The 26257-nt window shown below is 45.0% G+C and overlaps 1 long non-coding RNA gene across 1 annotated transcript in view; it reads right to left on the reverse strand.

Moving 5' to 3' along the window:
- Positions 1-4456: 4456 nt before the first annotated feature.
- The window catches only part of LOC143809098 (uncharacterized), a 102756-nt gene continuing 80955 nt past the window's right edge, over positions 4457-26257 (reverse strand). The window contains exon 3 of the long non-coding RNA XR_013222068.1: positions 4457-6198. This is a non-coding gene — a long non-coding RNA (uncharacterized LOC143809098). The remainder of the gene's footprint in view (positions 6199-26257) is intronic.

Below are 26257 nucleotides of genomic sequence, written 5' to 3' on the forward strand. Positions count from 1 at the left end.
GGCTATCTATAAACAGTGGGCTCATCCCACTGAACATGGGCATAATACTACTTAGAAAACACAGGATGAGGGCAATACAATGGGGTGATTCTTTATTAGATTACCAACAGTCAATAACATATAATACAGTCCCAGCAAGTACATATGATGGTGCAAATGACAGAGACAGCCTTCCGCTGGCTCACAGGTAATTAGAACATCTGCAAATTTTGGAATTCCAGGGCCAACTACCCCAACCAGTGGCACCCTGCTTTTGGTGGGAACCCACAGAGAGGAGGTAGTGGCAAGCTTAGGAAGCTGACAGAGTTCATTGAGGTATGCGATCAGGTGACCTGATTGTTCCAACCTGGGTTCTCTAAACAGCTCCATGGGTTCAGTGATGGACAGTGAATCTAATCTGTATTCCTCCAGTTGGTGCTACGGTTCCCTGCCTGCTGTTCAGTAAAAACTGCATGGAAACAGAAGCAGATCACCTTTTACAGATCACAGCTCTTATTTGTGCATTTTTCCACAGGATTGGGGGAAGGTAGGTGGAGGCCATCTTTCATTGTTCAAGTGTGCAAATAATCCGCATAGTTTGTCCTTCAATATTTGCAGAACAACAAGCTGCATGGACTGATACATTGGGTAGTTAACATATTAACAAACATAGGTTGTTCAATTATCCTGTGCCTTTGTCCCTCAAGGATAGCAGAACAATAAGCTGCAAGGCCGGATACAATAGGTAATCAGCAGCCATTCTAAAAATCAATAAACATCAATTCAACCTATAATAAGAGTTAATGTTCAGACTCAGATGAACCATAGCTCATGTCCCTGGGCCTAGTGAAGTAAAATCTGGCATAATTAAGAATAAACACTGTTGTCGTATCATCCTTGTCGCAAGTTTTGAAATATTGACTGCTGTTGCATTGATTACTCCTTTTTAATGGCACTGTGAACCCACTCAATAAAGGATTCCAATCTTTTAGTATATGTGAATTGTGAGTGTATGTAATTTTACTCATATACTCTTATTATTATTTTGAATCTTTCTGCAAAATGACATATTAATCTGATGAGCTCTTCCTGCTCTATAAGCGTAATAAACTGCTAAATTCTCTATATAAAGATGGACTTTGGGTACAAAGAAAGGACCAATAGTAGCCCCATCAAATGTGAGCACACAAATAGTAGCTCCAACAAAATGTCTCCAGCCATGATGATTGTTCCATTTGTGCTTTTCACCCATCTAAACTTGATGAGCTTTGAAGAAACTTCTGGAAGCTATAATAGCCAGTTCTAGTCTTAAGAATGTAGCAACAAAAAACATATTAAAACATATTTAAAAAAAAAAAAGCTCCAGACAAAAGCATTAAAATAAAAAAACAAAACTTCTAACTTGGAAGCTGATTCCTTTCAGCAATGTGCTGTGTTGTAAACTGATGGCAAATGAAATAGAATAGTAAATCCACAGTCATCCTGCAAAAACCTTATGGATTAGCGAGTATTCATAACCCTGTGATACAAAAGGTTAGCACTAAAAAATCTTGCCAGAGTGAAAATAACATTTGTTCGGTGGAGAGACGTGTTGGGAAATGCTTGTGATGTGTTTTTCATGTGAATGTACTTCTGTTGGAAATGTTATTGTTGAAGCTCATAAACTTAATGGACTTTACTTGGTTGTCTGAGCACCGTACTGAGGAATCAAAGGGAGCTGTTATGCCTTTGCATCATAGTCTCTGTGCTATGCGGAAAAAAATCATTTCATTCTAAATAATATACTGTATTTAACACAAAATCAGTAATGAAAGACTCGCTATATGGTGTCGACATTTTCATGTGTTTTTAAGGTCTATTTGGAATGATCACCAACAATTTTCAGTCCAAGTGATTCAAGATTAACAGCAGTTCTTAACGAGGACCTGCCAGGTCTCCCATCACGTCACAGTTCTTAAAACTCTGTACTGTGCTGTTCATCTAATATTCTTCTAATATTCCTCCAGGAAATTTATGAGTAAATTGACAAATGGGTGTAACCAGTTGGGGGGTGTCTCTACCCTGCCTACCACTGTCCAATCTGTGCTGACAGCTATCAGATTATGTAGGAACAAATCCTTTTGACAATTAAAATGGTAATGCGCAGATGTAAATTTATACATTTATTTTGAGGAGGAATAATAGCAACAGCTGTAGTAGCTAATCAAAACCATATAATTTACTGCTTTTTATAAAATTTAAAAATCATATACTCCTGTTATTTAACTCTTATATTTTGATCAACAGCTCTAAATGCAATATAATTCCCCATAATCCCTTCACAAAGTATAATATCCACACACAGCCCCCCTACACAGTATATCATACCCACAAAGCCTGATTACACAGTATTATGTCCCCACAGCCCCTTATTCAGATAGATGTCCCCCTTATACAGTATATTGTTCCCACACAGCTCCTTTATAAAGTATTATGTCCCTACACAGCCCCTTACTCAGAATGATGTCCCCACACTGACCCCTTACACAATATTATGTCACCACACAGCTCCCATGCAGAAAGATGTCCCTACAAAGACCTCTTACACAGTATTGTGTCCCCACACAGGCCGCAGCAGAAATATGTCACCACTAGTGTTGAGCGATACCGTCCGATACTTGAAAGTATCGGTATCGGAAAGTATCGGCCGATACCGTCACAGTATCGGAATCCAATCCGATACCGATACCCGATACCAATACAAGTCAATGGGACTCATGTATCGGACGGTATCCCTGATGGTTCCCAGGGTCTGAAGGAGAGGAAACTCTCCTTCAGGCCCTGGGAACCATATAAATGTGTAAAAGAAAGAATTAAAATAAAAAATATCGCTATACTCACCTGTCCGACGCAGCCGGGACTTCAGCGAGGGAACCGGCAGCGTTGTTTGTTTAAAAATCGCGCTATTACTTGGTTACGTGAATTCCCGGCTTGTGATTGGTCAGGTCGGCCATGTTGCCGGGACGCGGACCAATCACAGCAAGCCGTGACGAAATTACGTCACGGCTTGCTGTGATTGGTCCGCGTCCCGGCAATATGGCCGCCCTGACCAATCACAAGCCGGGACGTCACGGGAGGCTGGACACGCGCTCATTTTAAAATGGGCGCGTGTCCAGCCTCCCGTGACGTCACGGCTTGTGATTGGTTGCGCCGCGATCAACCAATCACAAGCCGGGAGGCTGGACGCGCTCATTTTGAAATGGGCGCGTGTCCAGCCTCCCGTGACGTCACGGCTTGTGATTGGTTGCGCCGCGATCAACCAATCACAAGCCGGGAGGCTGGACGCGCTCATTTTGAAATGGGCGCGTGTCCAGCCTCCCGTGACGTCACGGCTTGTGATTGGTTGCGCCGCGATCAACCAATCACAAGCCGGGAGGCTGGACGCGCTCATTTTGAAATGGGCGCGTGTCCAGCCTCCCGGCTTGTGATTGGTTGACCGCGACGCAACCAATCACAAGCCGTGACGTCACGGGAGGCTGGACACGCGCCCTTTTTAAAATGAGCGCGTTTCCAGCCTCCCGTGACGTCACGGCTTGTGATTGGTTAATGGCGGCCATGTTGCCGGGACGCGGACCAATCACAGCAAGCCGTGACGTATTTTCGTCACGGCTTGCTGTGATTGGTCCGCGGCCCGGCAACATGGCCGCCCTGACCAATCACAAGCCGGGACTTCGCGTAACCATGTAAAAGCGGGAATTTTAAACAAACAACGCTGCCGGTTCCTGCGCTGAGGTCCCGGCTGCGTCGGACAGGTGAGTATAGCGATATTTTTTATTTTAATTCTCTATTTTACACATTTTAACATTAATGTTGTTCCGATACCCGATACCCGATACCACAAGAGTATCGGAATCCCGGTATCGGAATTCCGATACAGCAAGTATCGGCCGATACCCGATACTTGCAGCATCGGAATGCTCAACACTAGTCACCACACAGCCCCCTTACAAAGAATTATTTCACTACATAGTCCCCTTGCATGTATTATGTATGTATTATCTCCACAAAGCCCCTCATGCAGAAGGAAGTCACCACACAATTAAAGAATGATGCAAAAAAATCTACTGACCTAAACTCATTCCCTCACAGCTCAAGTGTTTACTAAGGAATTATTGGTGTGAAGTAGTGACATCATCAGTAGTGATGAACGAACAAGTGGATGTTCGGGTTCGGACAGACTTTTTAAAAAGTCCGATTCAGGACCCAAACTTGACCTAAACTTGAACCTGGACACTGAACTCTACATAAGGCAATGGGGTCCCGAACTTCAGTGCTGTACAATGGTCGAACTAAGGGCTCGAGGCTTCCAAAGGAAGAAAAATGGGGGTAAGAGCAGGATGTGACAACATAGCATTTATTCTTAATTATGCCTGACATTTTTAGTAGGCTCAAGAGACATAGGTCATTGTTCATATGAGCCTGAACATTGACTCTTGAATTCATGTTTGTTGCAGTTGTGACAACACAGCATTTGTTCTTGATTAGGCCAGACGCGTCTTTCGGTAGCTCAAGAGACCTAAGCCATTGTTGATATGAGCCTGAACGTTGACTCTTGAATTGATGCTTGTTGCAGCTTATTGTGTTGCTATCCTTGGAGGACTGCGCAGAGTGTGCAGTCAGAATCTGTCCCTCACTCCAGCTGCGTCCTATCCTTACACTAATGAGAGCATCGTGGTGGCAGCACTCGTGATCTGGCCTTTATACAGGATGATTTTACTTCACATTGAAGACAAAAGCACCAAAAATGGCAAAATTCTGATTTTTTTTAACTATTCAATCTCATTTAGAATAGCTTTCCTTGTTTTTTAGTACCTGTGCGTAGGTCATTCAGTTAGTGTTCAGCAGCTGTGTGCCTACAATGAGTTTTTGGAGAGTTTTTGATCCTGTGTATTTTCACTGTTCCTGCAAAGAAAATGGGATTTATAGAAATCTCTTGCCCACTGTACTTTTTTTGTTACGCAATGTAAACGTATGTGTGGTGTGTGTTTGAAATCTGCAAAATGTCAATTTTCCTTTGAGTTTTATGTGCAGATTTTTCCCATAGACTTGTATTAGATGTAGAAAATCTGAAAGTCAAAAACACAAGTAATCCATGCATGACTGTATCAATTTTTTGCAAAATCAAATTCCAGGCAGTATCAAAAACAAAGCAGCTTTATTGAAAACATGACAGACAAGCAAGAGACAAAAACCACAGCATCAAAAACACAATAAAAATGCACATTAAGTGCAAAAGTACCTAGTGTACCTAAAATCTGCACATAAAACTTGGCGTACCTGCAAGAGAAATTCACATGTTGCATATTTGAAACAAGAACCGCAGATCAGTTTACACAGCGTAAGGCTGGGGTCACACTTGCATGTGCAATGAAACTTGCGCGAGTCTCTCGCCTCAATACCCGGCACTGCCGTCGGCACTCTGGAACGAAGCTTTCAGCTGCATAGAAATACATGCAGCCTCATACTCCAGTCCCAAGTGCCGGGTATTGATGCGAGAGACTCACGCAAGTTTCTCGCATTCAACTCGCAAGTGTGCCCCCGGCCTAAGAAAGAAGCTCAGTGTGCATGAAATTTCAATAAATCCTATTCTGGAACTGTAAGATGCTGCTTTTATAAGCAGCAAAAATGCGCAACATCGAAAACTCATCAAAAACTGTTCGTAGGCAAACAAACTAAATTGTAAAGTGAATGATGTAATTCAAAATTGCAACTCAGTCAGCAAAAACACAAGCCTTACTTTGATGAGAAAAATAAATATGTGCTAAAATACCGTATATAGAATCGTTAAACTCGATCATAAGGTAAATTAAGACCAAAATATAAATCTATGGAAAAATATGACGTTCGACTTCTTTCTTGGTCATATGGAAAGCGCACCAGAGATAAAAAAACACTATGAGCCGTGCAGTTTTAATATTCAGTAGCAATAATTCAGCAGACATGAACATGCAGAATGGATCTGAATTACATCAAAGGCTGACAGATATAGACAGATACATGGGCTTCAGTGAACTCCAAGTCACAGGGTTAAATTCCAGCTTAGGCCAAGACATACTGAAAGTCATTATCATCCAACAGCTGCTTACAGTCCGGAGCTTAGCAACTTGATGGTCTAGTTCTCACTTGGCAGGTGTCCACATAGCAATCGCTTTTCCAGCTAAAAGAACTTTATTGGCAATCCTAAAAAAGAAAAAAAATCATTTTTTTTCTTTTTCGGCTTAGATACAAATCTGTTATATATTTACATACATCCATTATTGATTCCATGTTGTCAACGCAATCATTCTAATACACGATACCATGTGCTTCTATCTAATGGAAAGACTTTCAATGCGTATCCTTATATTACAAAGTCTTTAAAATACCAGGGTCAAGCCCAGATCCAATGTGCATCATGTGCTGCAATTGTGCAGAAGCCAACAGGATTATAAAAAGTGTTATCAAAAATGTGTAGAAGACCAAAAGACTCTAACATCAATAATACTTAAGAAGCTCTTTCCGTGTTGCTGTCTTCTTCACAGCTATGTTAGATAAATGGCACGCCAAGCATATAACAAGAGGCTTAAAAGTTAACTCCGTCCAGAATCCAAAATCACATGATCCTGACAGGTTCCACTGGGTCCACGGTTAAGGGTGAGCTTTACTATTAAAATGCTACTTTAGCTATTATCTATTTTTACGGCCATATTAAAATGGATTGAAAATGGCTGGTTCATGGCTTGTAACTCTGTTGGCACTGATGAGATTTTGATCCAGATAATTAATATTTTTCTTTCTTCTTAGTTGGATATAATTGATATATATTGTAAAGATCCATAAAGTGGTGTCCAAAGATTGTGTATTGTCCACATTGTACCACCATGTGACTTTGATCTCACATAAAGGGATAAGGGGGTGAATTTTAGATTCATACATAATTTCTAAAATAGAGGCACCATATGGTTAGACAGGAAATGTCTATGAGACTACATGTATCAATACTTGCCAATTTTCCTGGAGCATCTGGGAGGCTTCCAGAAAGAAGAGAGACCTCCAAGAATTCTGGAAGTTGGCAAATTTCTCGAGAAATAGCAACAGTACTTCTAGAAGGTTTCTTTTGCGTTATGTGGGGATGTCAGATGGAACCCTAATGTTAAATTGCACAATTGAGGGGTAAACAAAGCGTTAAGGTGAGAGGAAAGGTGGGACCTGGTTGAAAAGGGTATGGTTATGGCCAAAAAATAATTCACACTGGTACCTCTCTAGCAACCTAGGATCACACTTCTAGTTTCTAAAGCTTTTTTTCGCTTAACACAGGATTGGATTTAAAAAAAAAAGGAAAAGTATTAAGGAAAGACTGATATGTCTATGTGTCTTCTCCTGTGTTTAGTACAAAGATAATGCATAAAAAAAATTGCACCAAAAATTATTAAAAGCACATATTGAACCATGTTATAAAATAGTCTTTAAACCTATCAAAGGAATGGATCCACAAAGAAGGAGAGTAGACATTAAAGACAGCTAGTTTTGTTTCCTATAGGATTTACTTCTGCCATTGGCTCAAAGTGTGCCTCAAAAACTTGTGTGATCCCACGATAGCAAAATAGAATACAGATAGAATAACTGAGGCAAACTTGGTAGTTTTAGGGCTTGTTCAGATGCGTGTATTATATGGACGTGTCTTGTCTGAGTAAAAATCACACCGCACACTGACCAATGTAATTCAATTGTTCTGTTCAGATGACAGTTCTTTCACATGGATCGAGTGTCTGTGTGAAAAAATTGCCGCGTTCACTATTCTCTTCCGTATATCAGATGAGACTTGCCCATTCAAATCCATGGGTGCACAAATTAAATCGGATCCCATACGAATTATCTGTATTGCATACAATTTTTAAGGATACATTGCAATTTTTAACCTAAGAAAATGTATTTGACCATGAACATTTTTCAAACTGTTGATGTATAAAATTGAATATCACATTGATGTCAAATGGGCGTAAAAAATGGACACACGGATGACGATATGGATGAAAATGGTATGAATTTTCTATATGAAACTCAGACAATTTTTCATACGCTCATCAAAAAAGTAATATTCAGTATAAGTTTGGGTTTTGCCAAATTTTATGCATGTGCCATGTCATTCTGGCTAATAGGTTCCGTAAAAAAAGGAGCCGAAATGACATTTCCCAGTTATCTTTCATGCTCTGCCAGCAGTACGGCAGAGCAATATGCGCATGCACGAGCCAACAATGCTAATGCACAGGCACGAGATCTCTTTTGTCTACGTGGATGGTGCCGGATGTGTCATCCACATCAAAGCCAGAGGACAGCTTTTATGGCCAAAGAGGAGGCACAGGCGCCAAGGAAATGACGCCCATCGGACCGGATCAAAAAACATTTGCATACAGCATGGGGAAAAAAACAAGTATGTTTGGTGGTATAGAGGGAGAGTTAGGGGTTGATGGACACATTTGTATAATTTAGTACAGGCGCGAGCTCAGAAAGGTGGTGGCATTGGTTCACACAGTAAAAAACTAGTGACAGGTTCCCTTTAATGTAGCTATTTCTGTGCTCCCATCAACTCTAGAAATTTTGTACGTTACTGACACTTTAATGCCTACAGCAGTAACTGTATACAAAAGACAGGGAAGGTGCAGCAAGTATCTTCTATAGGTACTATATATATATATATATATATATATACACTCACCGGCCACTTTATTAGGTACACCATGCTAGTAACGGGTTGGACCCCCTTTTGCCTTCAGAACTGCCTCAATTCTTCGTGGCATAGATTCAACAAGGTGCTGGAAGCATTCCTCAGAGATTTTGGTCCATATTGACATGATGGCATCACACAGTTGCCGCAGATTTGTCGGCTGCACATCCCAAAGATGCTCCATACAAGGCAGGATGGATCCATGCTTTCATGTTGTTTACGCCAAATTCTGACCCTACCATCCGAATGTCGCAGCAGAAATCGAGACTCATCAGACCAAGCAACGTTTTTCCAATCTTCTACTGTCCAATTTCGATGAGCTTGTACATATTGTAGCCTCAGTTTCCTGTTCTTAGCTGAAAGGAGTGGTACCCGGTGTGGTCTTCTGCTGCTGTAGCCCATCTGCCTCAAAGTTCGACGCACTGTGTGTTCAGAGATGCTCTTAGGCCTACCTTGGTTGTAACGGGTGGCGATTTGAGTCACTGTTGCCTTTCTATCAGCTCGAACCAGTCTGCCCATTCTCCTCTGACCTCTGGCATCAACAAGGCATTTCCGCCCACAGAACTGCCGCTCACTGGATTTTTTTTCTTTTTCGGACCATTCTCTGTAAACCCTAGAGATGGTTGTGCGTGAAAATCCCAGTAGATCAGCAGTTTCTGAAATACTCAGACCAGCCCTTCTGGCACCAACAACCATGCCACGTTCAAAGGCACTCAAATCACCTTTCTTCCCCATACTGATGCTCGGTTTGAACTGCAGGAGATTGTCTTGACCATGTCTACATGCCTAAATGCACTGAGTTGCCGCCATGTGATTGGCTGATTAGAAATTAAGTGTTAACAAGAAGTTGGACAGGTGTACCTAATAAAGTGGCCGGTGAGTGTATATACACATATATATATATATATATATATATATAGTATATACATACATATACACTCTATATATCATTTACCAGTGATGATAGAAGGGTGATCAATGGCAAGGGGCCTGCTACATAGAAAATCAATAAAACAATGCTTATCATTAATTTGCATTAAATGGAGATTTTCAGGTTTGAAAGTTATCCCCTATCTCTAGGTTAGACCGAGATCACACTTCTGAATGCAATGTGAGAAACTCGCGCGAGTCTCTCGAATCAATACCCAGCACAGCCACCGGAACACGGGATCGGAGCATTCAGCTGCATAGAAATACATGCAGCCGCACGCTCCGGTCCCGAGTGTCGGCGGCAGTGCCGGGTATTGATGCGAGAGACTTGTGCAAGTTTCTCGCATTGCACTTGCAAGTGTGACCCCGGTTTAACTGCCTGATCGCTGCAAGTCCGACCACTGGGACCCAACCAATCCATGAAACAGCACCCCCATAAGAATGAATGGAGCATTGGTGTGCATGATCTACCCAGGGGATTCACACAGGGCTCTTCAGACCCTTGATTTTCAGGATTGGTGGAGGCCCAGCAGTCAGACTCCTAGTGATCACAAATTTATCCGCTACCCAATGGATATAGGATAACTTTCAAACATAAGAACTTTCCATTAAAGTGTCATGCTTTTTGAGACCCCTGATATCCACGTGTTTAAAATATGAAGCTCTAATGGGAACCACTGTGATATCACAATGCCGTAGATGAAAAAAGACAAATGTCCATCATGGAGAAGGGAAAATGTGGATGAAGGGAGGTAGAAGGCTGTAGTGTGCGGCTGCATGTATTTCTATGAAGCTGAATGTTCCGGCCCCGAGTGCCGGCGGCAATGCCGGGTATCGATGCGAGAGACTTGCGCGAGTTTCTCGCATTGCTCTTGCAAGTGTGACTACGGCCTAATAATTAAAACTTTACTAGAAATGTATTATCCACCTTATCTGGCGGTCAGCAGTATTTGAAGGCACCCATCACACATCAAGGATAGATGTCATCATTCCTTGCATGGCGAGCAATTAATTCAATATTTTTTCTTCGAAATTTCTTAGTAAATGTTTTCAGCTAGCCAATGAGAATAATGCAGTAAGAATCTTCTAACCTTGCTGACGGACCCTGCAGGGGAGCCACAGGGAACTTTTGTATTCCCAGTGGCTTTTTTGCAAGCCTCATCACCAGAATATAAGCCCAGTTACCAGGCAACTCCAGCTTTCTTCATGATTAAATCTTTTACTTGAAAGTTGTCACAAGTTTCATATAGAACTTAATAACTTTTCTGAAACTTCTCAGTTACTATGTTTCTGCTAATTGTTGCATATAAACTGTCCCCGTGTCTGCGTTATGCTGTAAATATTGTGCGCTGCACACCGTTTCTGAAGCATACCATTTACGAGACATTCAGAAGCAGTGAGCCAAGCTTACAAAAATACTTTCTGTCACTCTGGGGTAATTTGAATGTTTGTATTCTGTGTGATCTTTCAACGCCCAGCGATGCCAGTTGGGCAGAGTTTAAAGAAAAATGTGAAATTTAGGCGCTTGGCTCAGACATCGTGTTTCCATATCCAACCCAGCAGTGTGTTTTCTGGAGAGACTGGAGGCTTTGAGTGTCACATTACACCTGCTGGTTTTCGGCATTCAAATTTTACAAAATCACAGTTTAGCACAATGCTGCATACCAGAACAGCTGTACTGGGTAGTTCACTCATGCAAGTGACATCAAGTTCCATTTCAATGAATGAAGGAGTGCAAATGGAACATGATGAGACTGTCTGCAATATACAGCTGGCAGAAAATAAACTATAGAAAAAAGGGTTTCATACCCATTAGCAGGCAAATATGCCAAAAATAATTTATCATTTATATTAACAGTTTTTATTGACTAGATACAAAGAGAAATGCCAAATTAGAGACAAAAAGGAATTGCGTTTTTGCTTTCATTGATACTTGTGGTGTCATTTTCTGGTAAGAGTTTAAATTTAAAAAAAAATTGCCTAGTAGTGCGCTTATGCAGTTTGCTCCCTTCTAACGGGAGTCCAGTTGTGTAGTCTGGACAGTCCCCTTTTAAATGCAAGTCTAAGGAGTATAATGTCTCCTTGTGGAGAGTGACATGCAAGAGTAAAGAGACTTATAAGCCATGCAATGCTCCTGTGGGAAATTAAATATAGAAATTGCCTCTTTAGAAAGGAAGAGCACTTGAACCCTAGTGCTACCTATTGGAAGTAGTATTCCTAAAAATCAATATCTACCCTTTAACGAGCCTTACCACATGAATTTGGATAATAGCCAAATCAGAATCTCTATTTGCAGACATGTATTTTTTGCTATTGCCCCTCATCAGTGCAAAGCAAGAGATATGATTTGGCAGTATGAATGGGGTGTAGTCTGGCTTTGAAGTCTTTCACTTCTTTGTCTTACAGCAGTGTTACTTTAATAGTCTACACTTCAGCCTTCTTACATTCATTTACTTGTGGTGTATCCAACAAGAGAGAAAACTGTGTAGCTTTTAAAACTTTTTTTTTATAATAGTGTAAAGGTGGGGAAGATGGCATAACACACCCACTGAAGACCTCTGTTGTTTTATAGGGTGTAAATTGTATTTTTTTGCATTTTTTACCCTGCAGTTTATGTTAGTCAGGAGTGATAGGGTTAGCTGTAGGGCCGGCCCATAGTTGGGGAGGAGTAGATGGACACTATTTTAGTTCCTGGGTTTTATATAGTCAGTTGAAAAAAAGTCATTCAGCAAGCAATCTACAGTGACAACAGTTACTCACAGCAGACAAGTTGGGACACCTAAGCAGGAAGAGTTAAAGCAAGGCTCAATGTTAAGCAGAAGTTCAGCAAACAGAGAGCTGCACTGTCCCCTTATGCTAGAGTCATGAGTAATCGTGAGTTAAATCCAATTAGGTGGATGTCCGAAACAAACATGGAGGTGCTTGCGTGGATATAACAGTGTATCATAGAAAAATAGAAGATAGAAAAAGCGCCATAGCACTCACCAGGTTGGCAGTTCGAAATTCCTTTATTAGAATCACATACAAAAAAGTAGTATCTTCACGGCACGGGGATGTGGGGGAGTGCAAAACATGTCAGACGAGACGACGGCCGTTTCGCGCTGAAGGGAGCGCTTCCACGGGTCCGTGGAAGCGCTCCCTTCAGCGCGAAACGGCCGTCGTCTCGTCTGACATGTTTTGCACTCCCCCACATCCCCGTGCCGTGAAGATACTACTTTTTTGTATGTGATTCTAATAAAGGAATTTCGAACTGCCAACCTGGTGAGTGCTATGGCGCTTTTTCTATCTTCTATTTTTCAATGTTAAGCAGACCTGGAGGTCCGCAGTGAAAGAAATACAGGATTAGCCAGGATGGGGCACATCTGTAAGGTGGTAGCAAGTAAGAGCTCCCTTACATCATTCACAAGAATAATTGTGCACCTCAGCTGAAAAATGCAAAACAAATTAGTTAAGAAATGTACACCTCCTAATTAATTTAGCACCAGTTTTAGACTCATTTTTCTACTTGTTAATGTTAATAAGCAGTTGGCATTTATGGTTTTTTGAGCTATACAGTCGAAACTAAAAGTTTACATACACCATATACAAAGACACATATGCATGTTTTTCTCAATATCTGACATGAAATAAGAATAAACCTTTCCTGTTTTAGGTCAATTAGGATTACTATAATTATTAATTTTTGTCAAGTGCCAGAATAATGAGAGAGAGAAAGAGAGAGATTGTTTTAAGGCTTTTTTATTACTTACTGCAAAGTCAAAAGTTTACACACATTTAATTAGTAATTCAACACCTGTCTACAACCATACCAGGGCACTTCATAATACTATACATCAGGGGTGGGATTCAAATTTTTAACAACAGGTCCTCTAAGTCGCGGCGGCCGGAATTTTGGCCACGCCCATTTTCAATAACCCCGCCCATACTAATAAGCCACGCCCAGTGGCACGATTCATATTTTCGGAAGCAGTTTGTCTCCCTTAATGACAAGAATACGTTGTGACATACGGTATTAAAGTCATTCAAAGAAGACATTAGGAGACACTTTCTGACAGTGGGGGTAGTTAGAGAGTGGAACAGGCTGCCATGAGAGGTGGTGAGCTCTCCATCAATGGGAGTCGTCAAGCGGAAGCTGGATAAACATATAGTTGGGATGATTTAGGGCAGGCGCTCACGGACGATTTTGCTGCGATTATACGGTGCGTATAATCGCAGCAAAGCAGCTGTCAAACCTGCCCTGCGAGCAGGTCTGAGAGTGCTGGAGCGCATACCTGCGCTCCTGTTCAAAGCCCGGAGTCGACCGCAAGTGTCCTGAACGGGACTCAGAGAGGCAGCGCGATGCTGCCTCTTTGAATCCCGTTCAGGACACTTGCGGTCGACTCCGGGCTTTGAACAGGAACGCAGGTATGCGCTCCAGCACTCTCAGACCCGCTCGCAGATCAGGTTTGACAGCCGCTTTGCTGCGATTATACGCACCGTATAATCGCAGCAAAATCGTCCGTGTGCGCCTGCCCTTAGGTAAACCTGCATTCGCAGGGGGTTGGACCCGATGGCCCTTGAGGTCCCTTCCAACTCTACAATTTTATAATTCTAAGAATGCTAGCACCAAAGAACAGGGCGCTGATACTGTATATGGGAGAGGGGTGTTATACGGGTTGTGTACTACAGCTCTGCATTTCTCTATACAATAGTAAAAGACCAAACAAACCTTGAGGAGTCTTCCATGATGTCAACGTGGCATCCACTGTGTTTCTAGCCAGCAGCTTCAGCTGGTAGCTAAAAATAAGAGAGAAAGTGTTAGGGGCACTGTGATGTCTATATGAACACGATCGTGTCATATACACATCAGCTTCTCCCTCCTATATACATACACATTTCCCCGTATACACAGCTCCACTTTTCAGGATCCTCCACCTTCCCCCATCCTAACCCATCATCTTCTGCAACCTCTGCCACTGTTCTGCATCCCCCCCCCCATTCACCGACCCCAGCAGCTGGCCCCCCGCACATTCACCAACAACAACGGCAGCACATGCACTGTCATCGTTCATACCCCCGAGGCCACAGTCATGACCCCAGCGCAGCAGTTGGCCCCCACTGCCGATTGGATCGCCCCCCCGGGCCGCAAAATCAGCTGGCCCCCACTGCCGATCGGACCCCCCAGGCCGCACAATCACCCCCGTTCTGCCCCCCCTGTGTTCAGCGTTCTGCCCCCCTGTGTCCAGCGCTCTGCCCCCTGTGTCCAGCGCTCTGCCCTCCTGTGTCCAGCGCTCTGCCCCCTGTGTCCAGCGCTCTGCCCTCCTGTGTCCAGCGTTCTGCCCCCCTGTGTCCAGCGTTCTGCCCTCCTGTGTCCAGCGTTCTGCCCCCCTGTGTCCAGCGTTCTGCCCTCCTGTGTCCAGCGTTCTGCCCCCTCCTGTGTCCAGCGTTCTGCCCCCCTGTGTCCAGCGTTCTGCCCCCCTGTGTCCAGCGTTCTGCCCCCCTGTGTCCAGCGTTCTGCCCCCCTGTGTCCAGCGTTCTGCCCTCCTGTGTCCAGCGTTCTGCCCCCTCCTGTGTCCAGCGTTCTGCCCCCCTGTGTCCAGCGTTCTGCCCCCCTGTGTCCAGCGTTCTGCCCCCCTGTGTCCAGCGTTCTGCCCCCCTGTGTCCAGCGTTCTGCCCCCCTGTGTCCAGCGTTCTGCCCCCCTGTGTCCAGCTTTCTTCCCCCCTGTGTCCAGCGTTCTGCCTCCCTGTGTCCAGCGTTCTGCCCTCCTGTGTCCAGCGTTCTGCCCCCCTGTGTCCAGCGTTCTGCCCCCCTGTGTCCAGCGTTCTGCCCCCCTGTGTCCAGCTTTCTGCCCTCCTGTGTCCAGCGTTCTGCCCCCTCCTGTGTCCAGCGTTCTGCCCCCCTGTGTCCAGCGTTCTGCCCTCCTGTGTCCAGCATTCTGCCCCCTCCTGTGTCCAGCGTTCTGCCCCCCTGTGTCCAGCGTTCTGCCCCCGTGTCCAGCGTTCTGCCCCCGTGTCCAGCTTTCTTCCCCCTGTGTCCAGCGTTCTGCCCCCCTGTGTCCAGCGTTCTGCCCTCCTGTGTCCAGCGTTCTGCCCCCCTGTGTCCAGCGTTCTGCCCTCCTGTGTCCAGCGTTCTGCCCCCCTGTGTCCAGCGTTCTGCCCCCCTGTGTCCAGCGTTCTGCCCCCCTGTGTCCAGCGTTCTGCCCCCGTGTCCAGCATTCTGCCCCCGTGTCCAGCGTTCTGCCCTCCTGTGTCCAGCGTTCTGCCCCCTCCTGTGTCCAGCATTCTGCCCCCCTGTGTCCAGCGTTCTGCCCCCCTGTGTCCAGCGTTCTGCCCTCCTGTGTCCAGCGTTCTGCCCCCCTGTGTCCAGCGTTCTGCCCCCCTGTGTCCAGCGTTCTGCCCCCCTGTGTCCAGCGTTCTGCCCTCCTGTGTCCAGCGTTCTGCCCCCTCCTGTGTCCAGCGTTCTGCCCCCCTGTGTCCAGCGTTCTGCCCCCGTGTCCAGCGTTCTGCCCCCCTGTGTCCAGCGTTCTGCCCCCCTGTGTCCAGCGTTCTGCCCCCCTGTGTCCAGCGTTCTGCCCCCCTGTGTCCAGCTTTCTTCCCCCCTGTGTCCAGCGTTCTGCCTCCCTGTGTCCAGCGTTCTGCCCTCCTGTGTCCAGCGTTCTGCCCCCCTGTGTCCAGCGTTCTGCCCCCCTGTGTCCAGCGTTCTGCCCCCCTGTGTCCAGCTTTCTGCCCTCCTGTGTCCAGCGTTCTGCCCCCTCCTGTGTCCAGCGTTCTGCCCCCCTGTGTCCAGCGTTCTGCCCTCCTGTGTCCAGCATTCTGCCCCCTCCTGTGTCCAGCGTTCTGCCCCCCTGTGTCCAGCGTTCTGCCCCCGTGTCCAGCGTTCTGCCCCCGTGTCCAGCTTTCTTCCCCCTGTGTCCAGCGTTCTGCCCCCCTGTGTCCAGCGTTCTGCCCTCCTGTGTCCAGCGTTCTGCCCCCCTGTGTCCAGCGTTCTGCCCTCCTGTGTCCAGCGTTCTGCCCCCCTGTGTCCAGCGTTCTGCCCCCCTGTGTCCAGCGTTCTGCCCCCCTGTGTCCAGCGTTCTGCCCCCGTGTCCAGCATTCTGCCCCCGTGTCCAGCGTTCTGCCCTCCTGTGTCCAGCGTTCTGCCCCCTCCTGTGTCCAGCGTTCTGCCCCCCTGTGTCCAGCGTTCTGCCCCCCTGTGTCCAGCGTTCTGCCCTCCTGTGTCCAGCGTTCTGCCCCCCTGTGTCCAGCGTTCTGCCCCCCTGTGTCCAGCTTTCTGCCCCAGCTTTCAGCCCCAGCGTCCAGCGTTCTGCCCCAGCGTCCAGCGTTCTGCCCCAGCGTCCATCGTTCTGCCCCAGCGTCCATCGTTCTGCCCCAGCGTCCAGCTTTCTGACCCCCTGTGTCCAGCTTTCTGACCCCCTGTTTCCAGCTTTCTGCCCCCCTGTGTCCAGCTTTCTGCCCTGGGCCCCCCCGATCGCCGCTCTCAATAAAAAAAAAAAAAAAAAAGTTCTGCTTACCTGACCGCGATCCTGCTCTCTCTGGTTATCGGTGGGGGCGGCCATCTTCCTGAGGCCGCGCGTGCGCAGGTGGAGTGCTCTGCTGACCGGGGCTTCAGGAAAATGGCCGCGGGATGCCGCGCATGCGCAGATGGAGATCGCGGCGGCCATTTTTCTGAAGCCGAGATGCGAACAGGTAAATTCTGCGCGCGACCCGCCCCCCGTATTGTGCCGCCCCCCGCATTGTGCCGCCCGGGGCGGCCCGCCCCCCCCTTCCTACGCCACTGCCAGTGGTAACCATTTTGAAAATTTCTATCTGCCAGCGTTCCGCGGTAATTGAAAATGGCATTTTCAATTACCGGAACGCTGGCAGATAGAAATTTTAGTAAACGGCTGCCCCGTACCGGGTCGTACCGGCTGAATCCCACCCCTGCTATACATCAATAATCCCACATCGTTACATGTGAGAAGAAGAAGAGATCCCATAAAGTTAAAACCAATATTTATTAAATATACTTTTTTTAAAATAACACATAAAAAAGCAAAATTGACCGTAGGGGACACCATATAACAAGGCTGTAACTACAATGATAAATACTGAATAGTGGCTAAACAACATGAATCAATATCCAGGCCGATACAACGGATGAATAACAGCATACACCAACAATAAGTAATATCACAGCATAGGTCAGTGGAATGGCACATCAATTTCCAAAGTATTCGCTGCCTATATAATAATAAAATATATAGCACAGTGGCCTCATGCTAGGTGGCAAAATCTATAGGAATACCTGTGACCAAAAACACCCGACCATAATAAATCAGCGTGAATACCCATATCGCATGCCAAGCAGTGAATGTATATTACCTTGCGAGAATGGCGTCCCCTCACCCCGACGCGCGTTTAGCCTCTTGCTTCTTCAGGGGGCATGCCAAGGTGAGGGGCAACCGCGCTTTTATAGGAGAGGTGCTTAATACGGTCCATCGGCAGTAATCGGCGCATCCCGTGACTCCTCCCCCATCGCGATGCGCTTTCTGCCGACGCTCAATGACACGCAACCATAAGCTATGCATGTCAGGTTGTGAGCGTCACAGAAAGCGACTCAGGGCAGGATCACAACGTATGCACACCTGCCAGACGGAGCGGCAATGAAAGGAATATAACAGAGCAAAGGAGAAGAAATGGTGATAATAGAAAGACAAAGGACCACAATAAATAGATATTAAAAGCCAAAATGACTTATGTGCCTATTAATAATGTATGGCCAGTGTATAAAAGAAACTACAAAGAGTGTCTATATCAAAGTTATTTATTAAATAGTGATTGGTGAATAAAAATGTGCACCAAGAGTATGCACAATATTACCATTATAATGCAACATTAAATGTGCTAAAATTAACAATGTTTGGCCGTGAAGTATATCCTATTTAATAGACATAGAGTGCCATGATAATGAATATACAAAAAACATATAGAATTAAAATTAAATAAATATAAACAGTATATAAAAAATACTGCTACACATTTATCAAAACTAGTGAGCTGTGAGCATAACGGACCAAATAAATGTAAAATGTCTTATGATCACCCATACCCATAAAGGAACATAATGATACTAAATACTACAATAATACTAATTAAATGCTAATACAATAACTATACCACAATGCCAATGAGGCTATATAACAAAATACCCCTCCACACATAACTACTAAGAGATAATATTCTCATTCTTTTCTTTTCATTTCTTCTCTTTTTTATCTTCTCAAAAATGCATATCTGGAACCATCACACACACTCCATAAGATAGGAAGATCAAAAAAAACCATAAACAGGTCAATAGACAAGAACCTCTCATATACTAGAAAAGACACAGAAAAGTAAACGTTAGAAGATAAAAACAGCAATAAATGCATATACAGAAAATAAAAAACACCCCTCAAACCCCTAAAAAAATGCCAATTACAGAAATTGGCAGGTGCGCATGCGTTGTGATCCTGCCCTGAGTCGCTTTCTGGGACGCTCACAACCTGACACGCATAGCTTATGCTTGCGTGTCATTGAGCGTCGGCAGGAAGCGCATCACGATGGGGGAGGAGTCACACGCGATGCGCCGATTACTGCCGATGGACCGTATTAAGCACCTCTCCTATAAAAGCACGGTTGCCCCTCACCTCGGCACGCCCCCGGAAGAAGCAGGAGGCTAAACGCGCGTCGAGGTGAGGGGACGCCATTCTCGCAAGGTAATATACATTCACTGCTTGGCATGCGATATGGGTATTCACGCTGATTTATTATGGTCGGGTGTTTTTGGTCACAGGTATTCCTATAGATTTTGCCGCCTAGCATGAGGCCACTGTGCTATATATTTTATTATTATATAGGCAGCGAATACTTTGGAAATTGATGTGCCATTCCACTGACCTATGCTGTGATATTACTTATTGTTGGTGTATGCTATTATTCATCTGTTGTATCGGCCTGGATATTGATTCATGTTATTTAGCCACTATTCAGTATTTATCATTGTAGTTACAGCCTTGTTATATGGTGTCCCCTACGGTCAATTTTGCTTTTTTATGTGTTATTTTTAAAAAAGTATATTTAATAAATATTGGTTTTAACTTTATGGGATCTCTTCTTCTTTCCACATGTAACGATGTGGGATTATTGATGTACACATTTAATTAGTGTTTGGTATCATTGTGTTATGATCCAGACCGGGTTTTGAGTCCTGTCTACCCCTTTCCCAGACTGGTCATGTCAGGGGTTAACTTTCCTCTGCCTCATTCTGGGTTCAGGTTTGCTATTTACGTCCGCTGCATCCTGCAGATGGTCTTAGTTATATTTTCTGCCTTCAGCTTGAGTATCTGACTTTGGTATTTCCCTGATTTGTCCTGCTGCTTTGAACCTGACCCGACTTTGTCTTTTGCTTCTGGTACTTTGGCTTCTGACTGGTATTGACCCCCTGGCTCCCCGCTGACTCTGTATTTGGTATTTTTTCTTTGTACTGCGTTACTCTCTAGGTTTTGATCTGGTTTGCTTTGACTATTCTGCTGCCACCTGGTGGTAGTCTCGCAACAGCCCTGCAGTTCTGTTCTGTCCTCCCTCCACTCTATTGCCATCTAGTGGAGCTTGTATCATCCTGCATTTGGGATATCCTTCCACAAGTTTCTCACAATAGTTGGTCTGAATTTGGACCCATTCCTATTGACAAAACTGATCCAGATTTGTAGGTCGCCTTGCTCGCACCTGCCTTTTCAGCTTTGCCCACACATTTACAATATGACTGAGATCAGGGCTTTGTGATGGCCACGCCAAAACATTGACTTTGTTTTCCTTAACCCTCCGTCAGGGGCAACTGATCTGACAGGCGCAGCTCACTTAGGGTACCGTCTCACAGTGGCACTTTTGTCGCTACGACGGTACGATCCGTGACATTCCAGCGATATCCATACGATATCGCTGTGTCTGACACGCAGCAGCGATCAGGGACCCTGCTGAGAATCGTACGTCGTAGCAGATCGTTTGGAACTTTCTTTCGTCGCTGGATCTCCCGCTGTCATCGCTGGATCGTTGTGTGACAGTGATCCAGCAATGCGTTCGCTTGTAACCAGGGTAAACATCGGGTTACTAAGCGCAGGGCCGCGCTTAGTAACCTGATGTTTACCCTGGTTACCATCGTAAAAGTAAAAAAAACAAACCGTACATACTTACATTCCGGTGTCTGTCCCCCGGCGTTCTGCTTCTCTGCACTGTGAGCGCCGGCCAGCCGGAAAGCGAGCACAGCGGTGACGTCACTGCTGTGCTTTCCGGCTGGCGCAGACACAGTGGAGAGAAGCAGAACACCGGGGGACGGACACTGGAATGTAAGTATGTAGTGTTTGTTTTTTTTTACTTTTACGCTGGTAACCACGGTAAACATCGGGTTACTAAGCGCGGCCCTGCGCTTAGTAACCCGATGTTTACCCTGGTTACCCGGGGACTTCGGCATCGTTGGTCGCTGGAGAGCTGTCTGTGTGACAGCTCCCCAGCGACCACACAACCACTTACCAACGATCACGGCCAGGTCGTATCGCTGGTCGTGATCGTTGGTAAATCGTTATGTGAGACGGTACCCTTAAGGTACCGTCACACTAGGCGATATCGCCAGCGATCCGTGACGTTGCAGCGACCTGGATAGCGATATCGCTGTATTTGACACGCAGCAGCGATCTGGATCCCGCTGTGAAATTGCTGGTCGCTGCTAGAAGGTCTGCACTTTATTTGGTCGCTAGGTCGCCGTGTATCGCCGTGTTTGACAGCAAAAGCAAGGATACCAGCGATATTTTACACTGGTAACCAGGGTAAACATCGGGTTACTAAGCGCAGGGCCGCGCTTAGTAACCCGATGTTTACCCTGGTTACCAGCGTAAAAGTTAAAAAAACAAACAGCACATACTCACCAGCGCGTCCCCCAGCCTCTGCTTCCTGACACTGACTGAGCGCCGGCCCTAAACTGAAAGTGAAAGCACAGCGGTGACGTCACCGCTGTGCTGTTAGGGCCGGAGCTCAGTCAGTGTCAGGAAGCAGAGGCTGGGGGACGCGCTGGTGAGTATGTGCTGTTTGTTTTTTTAACTTTTACGCTGGTAACCAGGGTAAACATCGGGTTACTAAGCGCGGCCCTGCGCTTAGCAACCCGATGCTTACCCTGGTTACCCGGGGACCTCGGCATCGTTGGTCGCTGGAGAGCGGTCTGTGTGACAGCTCTCCAGCGACCAAACAGCGACGCTGCAGCGATCGGCATCGCTGTCGCTATCGCTGCAGCGTCGCTTTAATGTGACGGTACCTTTAGTTTCATTTCTCTATTTCCAGTGGTTTGTCTGGGAAACACCCTCCTCCCAGTACCTTCCTAACTTTAAAGGCTGTGTGAAACCTGAGAAGCCTCTTGTGCTGCAGAGCTGCAGGAGATCAGATATCAGTGTTTTGGCTTCTCCGGCTCATTGCACCTGAACGCGTCACACATTTGACGATTAGAATTTGCTGTTTTCATTCATCCCAATTGTTTTTTTAGCTTGTTTTATGAATAGCTAGTGCTAAATTTGTGGATTTGTCATAGAAGGTTATGTTAGAAGTAAGAGTGTGCTTCTCAGGCACATTGCGCCCTAACACATATTCTCTCTCTTGCTTCAGCTTTTCTTCTGAAATGGCGAGGAGAATATTTGACTTGTCCAATGCCCTTCATGTTGAGCAAGTGCAAAATATACTGCTTGATGATGAGACAGACCCCTTACAGCTAGAAGATTTAGGGGATGAAAGTGACATTGATTCAGAAGATGATGTGGAAGAATGTCGAGATGTGTCTGATACAGGTCAAGATGGAGAGAGTGAGGAGGATGCTCAAGACATAGAAACATATTACTTTTCTGGTTAATAAACATTTTTTTCCACCTGATTATGTGTATTCTCACTTATTACATTCCTATTAAGGTAACTGATCACTTTTAGAGCATTGAAATTTTAAAAAAGGAAAATATAGCCGATTTTCTAGCCTGTGCTGGACAGGCGCAATGCCCCTAAACTCGTTATGAAACATATTGCCCCGACGGAGGGTTAAGCCACTTTATTACCATTTTGGCAGTATGTTTCCATTCATTGTCTATTTGGAAGATCCATTTCCGCCCAAGCTTTAACTTCCTGCTTGATGTCTTGAGATGTTGCTTCACTATTGCCACATAATCTTCTTTTCTCATGATGCCATCTATTTCATGACGAGCACCAGTCCCTCCTGCAGAAAAACAACCCCACAACATGATACTGCCACTCCCATGTTTCATAGGTGGGATTTTGTTTTTAGGCTTCAAAGATTCTCTCTTTTTCCTCCAAACGTAACGATGGTCATTATGCCAAAAAAGTTCAATTTTAGTTTCATCAGACCACAGAACATGTCTCCAAAAATTAAGGTCTTTGTTCCTGTGTGCATTTGCAAACATTAATCTGGCTTTTTTATGTTTCTTGTGGAGTAATGGCTTCTTTCTGGCAGAGTGGCCTTTCAACCCATGTTAATACAGTACTCGTTTCACTGTGCATATTGACACAATCTTACCAGCTTCCGATATCATCCTCACAAGGTCTTTGCTTTTGTCCTTGGGTTGATATGCACTTGTTGGACCAAAGTATGTCCATCTCTGTGACACAGAACTCATCTTCTTCCTGAGCAGTATGATAGCTGGCAATTCCCATTTTGTATGTACTTGTGTAAAATTGTTGTACATATGAACAAGGCACCTTCAGGTATCTTGAAATGGTACCCAAGGATGAGCCAGACTTGTGCAAGTCCACAATTCTCTTCCTGATATATTGGCTTTCTTTAGACTTTCCTATGATGCTACACAAAGAAGAAGTGTGTTTCAGGTGTGATTTAAAATACATCCACGGATGTGCCTCTAATTAACTCCGATGTTGCCAATAAAACAGTAGCTTCCAAACACATAACATCATCATATGGGCAGTCCAGAATTGTTTAAAGGCATAGTAATCTTAATGTATGTAAACCATTGACTTTGCAATAAGTAATACAAATGCCTTAAAACATTCTCTCTTGCATTATTCTGGCACTTGGCACATATTAATATTTATAGTAATCCTAATTGCCCTAAAGTGGGAAAGGTTTATTCTGATTTCATGTCAGCTATTTAAAAAAACATGAATATGCATCTTTTCATATAGTGTATGTACAGTAAACTTCTGGTTTCAACTGCATGTAAGGGACCATAGTGCAGAAGTGTTTGTCTGTTTTTTGAGAGAATCAATAATCTACCATTTATAAGTATTGTTCATGGATGGAATGTAAAACATACACTAGAATTTTTCTTTAATATATGAACCCACTAACATTTATTTTGGTTGCACACCAAAACAACCCAATGACATGTTTTGTCCTAAGCTAGAGGTATGATGCCCTTAGTTCAAATAGTGGACTCCACAAAAGATTAAAGATTAAGATTATACTCCCCCAGGGGGCGGTCCGGTCCGATGGGCATCGCAGGTCCGGCTCTGACGCCTCCCATCTTCATGCGATGACGTCCTCTTCCTTGCTTCTGTCGCGGCTCCTGTGTAGGCATAATTCTCTGTCCTGTTGAGGGCAGAGCAAAGTTCTGCAGTGCGCAGGCGCCGGGAAAGGTCAGAGAGGCCCAGTGCCTGCGCACTGCAGAACTTTACGCTGCCCTCAACAGGGCAAATCAGTACGCCTGCACAGGAGCTGTGACAGAAGCGAGGAAGAGAACGTCATTGCATGAAGATGGGAGGCGCTGGACCCGGACCTGCGATGCCCATCGGACTGGACCGCCCCTGGGTGAGTATAATCTAACTAGTTTTTCCTATCTTTCAGGATACATCAGGGGCTTATCTACAGCATTACAGAATGCTGTAGATAAGCCCCTAATGGCGGTAGCCGCAGCTTATATGCGAAAAATGAGGTGACAGATTCCCTTTAATGAAAAATATAAAAATAAAAGTGCTAACATTGTAATGGCTTTAACACTGAATTGTTCTCAATATTCAGCCTGCCATACAGTAAACTGAAATTCTGTGTCAGCCACTTAGCAGAGTTTATTAAATAGTTTCAATCACATTGCAGTACTCACAGAATAGTTGTTGCTACTACATTGTCGATACAACAGTGAAACAATTAAAGGGGTTGTCCGGCCTTAGGCTACTAGTGTGCAGTCATTTTATATGACTGCAGACTTGTGAATCATATCACACGCACTGCATGCTGTGACAATTCTCGGGAGCCAGCCTTAAAAGTGGCCCATGCGTGATTGCAAGTATGTGGTCTGCATTCATGTGGTCACATGCCAACTATCTGTTTGCAGCCTTGCTTGATGTGTATTGAGCGAGGCTGGTCAAGTCTAGTCGTAATGTGGCCAGGAGTATACATATCACGTACTTGCGGTAACATGACAGTCTGCTTCCGGCAACAGGAAATCTTCACCTAGGAGTAACTGCAGACTTTTAGCTTAACGGGGTTGTCCACTACTAGGACAACCCCTACCTAAGCTAAATGTTCGGCTCCGATAAAATAATAAAGCCTGTACTCACCTCCCATCCCTGTTCTGTTCCAGTGGTGTCGGTACTTGTGGTTCCGGGGCTGTAATGCGGTGGAATGACACGTGATGTCCAGCACCCATTCAGCGCTGACGTCACTGTCTCCGCCTTTGGAGAAACTGAACATGAAGAGGAAATCTGGGCTGCAGCCCTGGCTTCCCCTTCATGTTCAGCTTGTGCAAAGGTGGAGATGGTGACATCAGCGCTGAATCGGCGCTGGACATCACGTGTCTCCCTGGGGAGAACGAGTGCTGTCACCACGGGAATGGCACCAGCATTGGAGGTGAGTATAGGCTTTATTGTTTTATCGGGGACAAACATTTAGTTTAAGAAAGGGTTGTCCTAGTTGTGAACAAACCTCTAACCATACTAATGGGTCAAGCAAAGCTTTATATTTAAAAATATGCTAATACAGTGCCCAATATTATAACACAATTACAGTCCCTCCACCTTAGTTTTGCTCTGTTGTCTACTACTCTAATGCCGCACTCGTAGTTGTGTATAAGTACACCAAGTGCAATGTGATAAAAAATTGCCTTGCACTAACACCAATGTTATTCAATGAGGCAGTGTTCATCTGTGACCTTTTCCTCAGCTGGAATTGAGCAGAGGTAAAAAATTGCAGCATGCTGCGATTTCACTGCGAAATTGGATGGGTGTGAGAAACAAATTGCATCCGATTTTTATGAATACATTACAATTTGTTAGCATAGGAAAGTGCAAATGGTCTGTGTTTTATATAGGAATGGATAGACCTAACAACCTTAAAAGTGACCACTGTCATCATCTAGTACATACTTTCCATCTCCCCCAGAATTTCTGAGAGGCTGTTAAAAGAAAAGACTCCCAGGAGTTCTTGGCCTTCACAAAGCCTTTTGAAACCTCCTGTGAAGCAGATTTTGGGAGGCTCTAGTAGTTCCCTAATGCACATTTGAGGTCTTGACCTACATGTAGGAAGAGAAGAAAACAGACAAAAAGTCCAGTTTCAGCTTCGAGTACCACACTCTTTTATTGATACCGCAGCACCAACTGGGAAAGTTAGCA

The sequence above is a fragment of the Ranitomeya variabilis genome, chromosome 2 (assembly GCF_051348905.1).
Source record: "Ranitomeya variabilis isolate aRanVar5 chromosome 2, aRanVar5.hap1, whole genome shotgun sequence".
Classification (NCBI taxonomy): Eukaryota; Metazoa; Chordata; class Amphibia; order Anura; family Dendrobatidae; genus Ranitomeya; species Ranitomeya variabilis.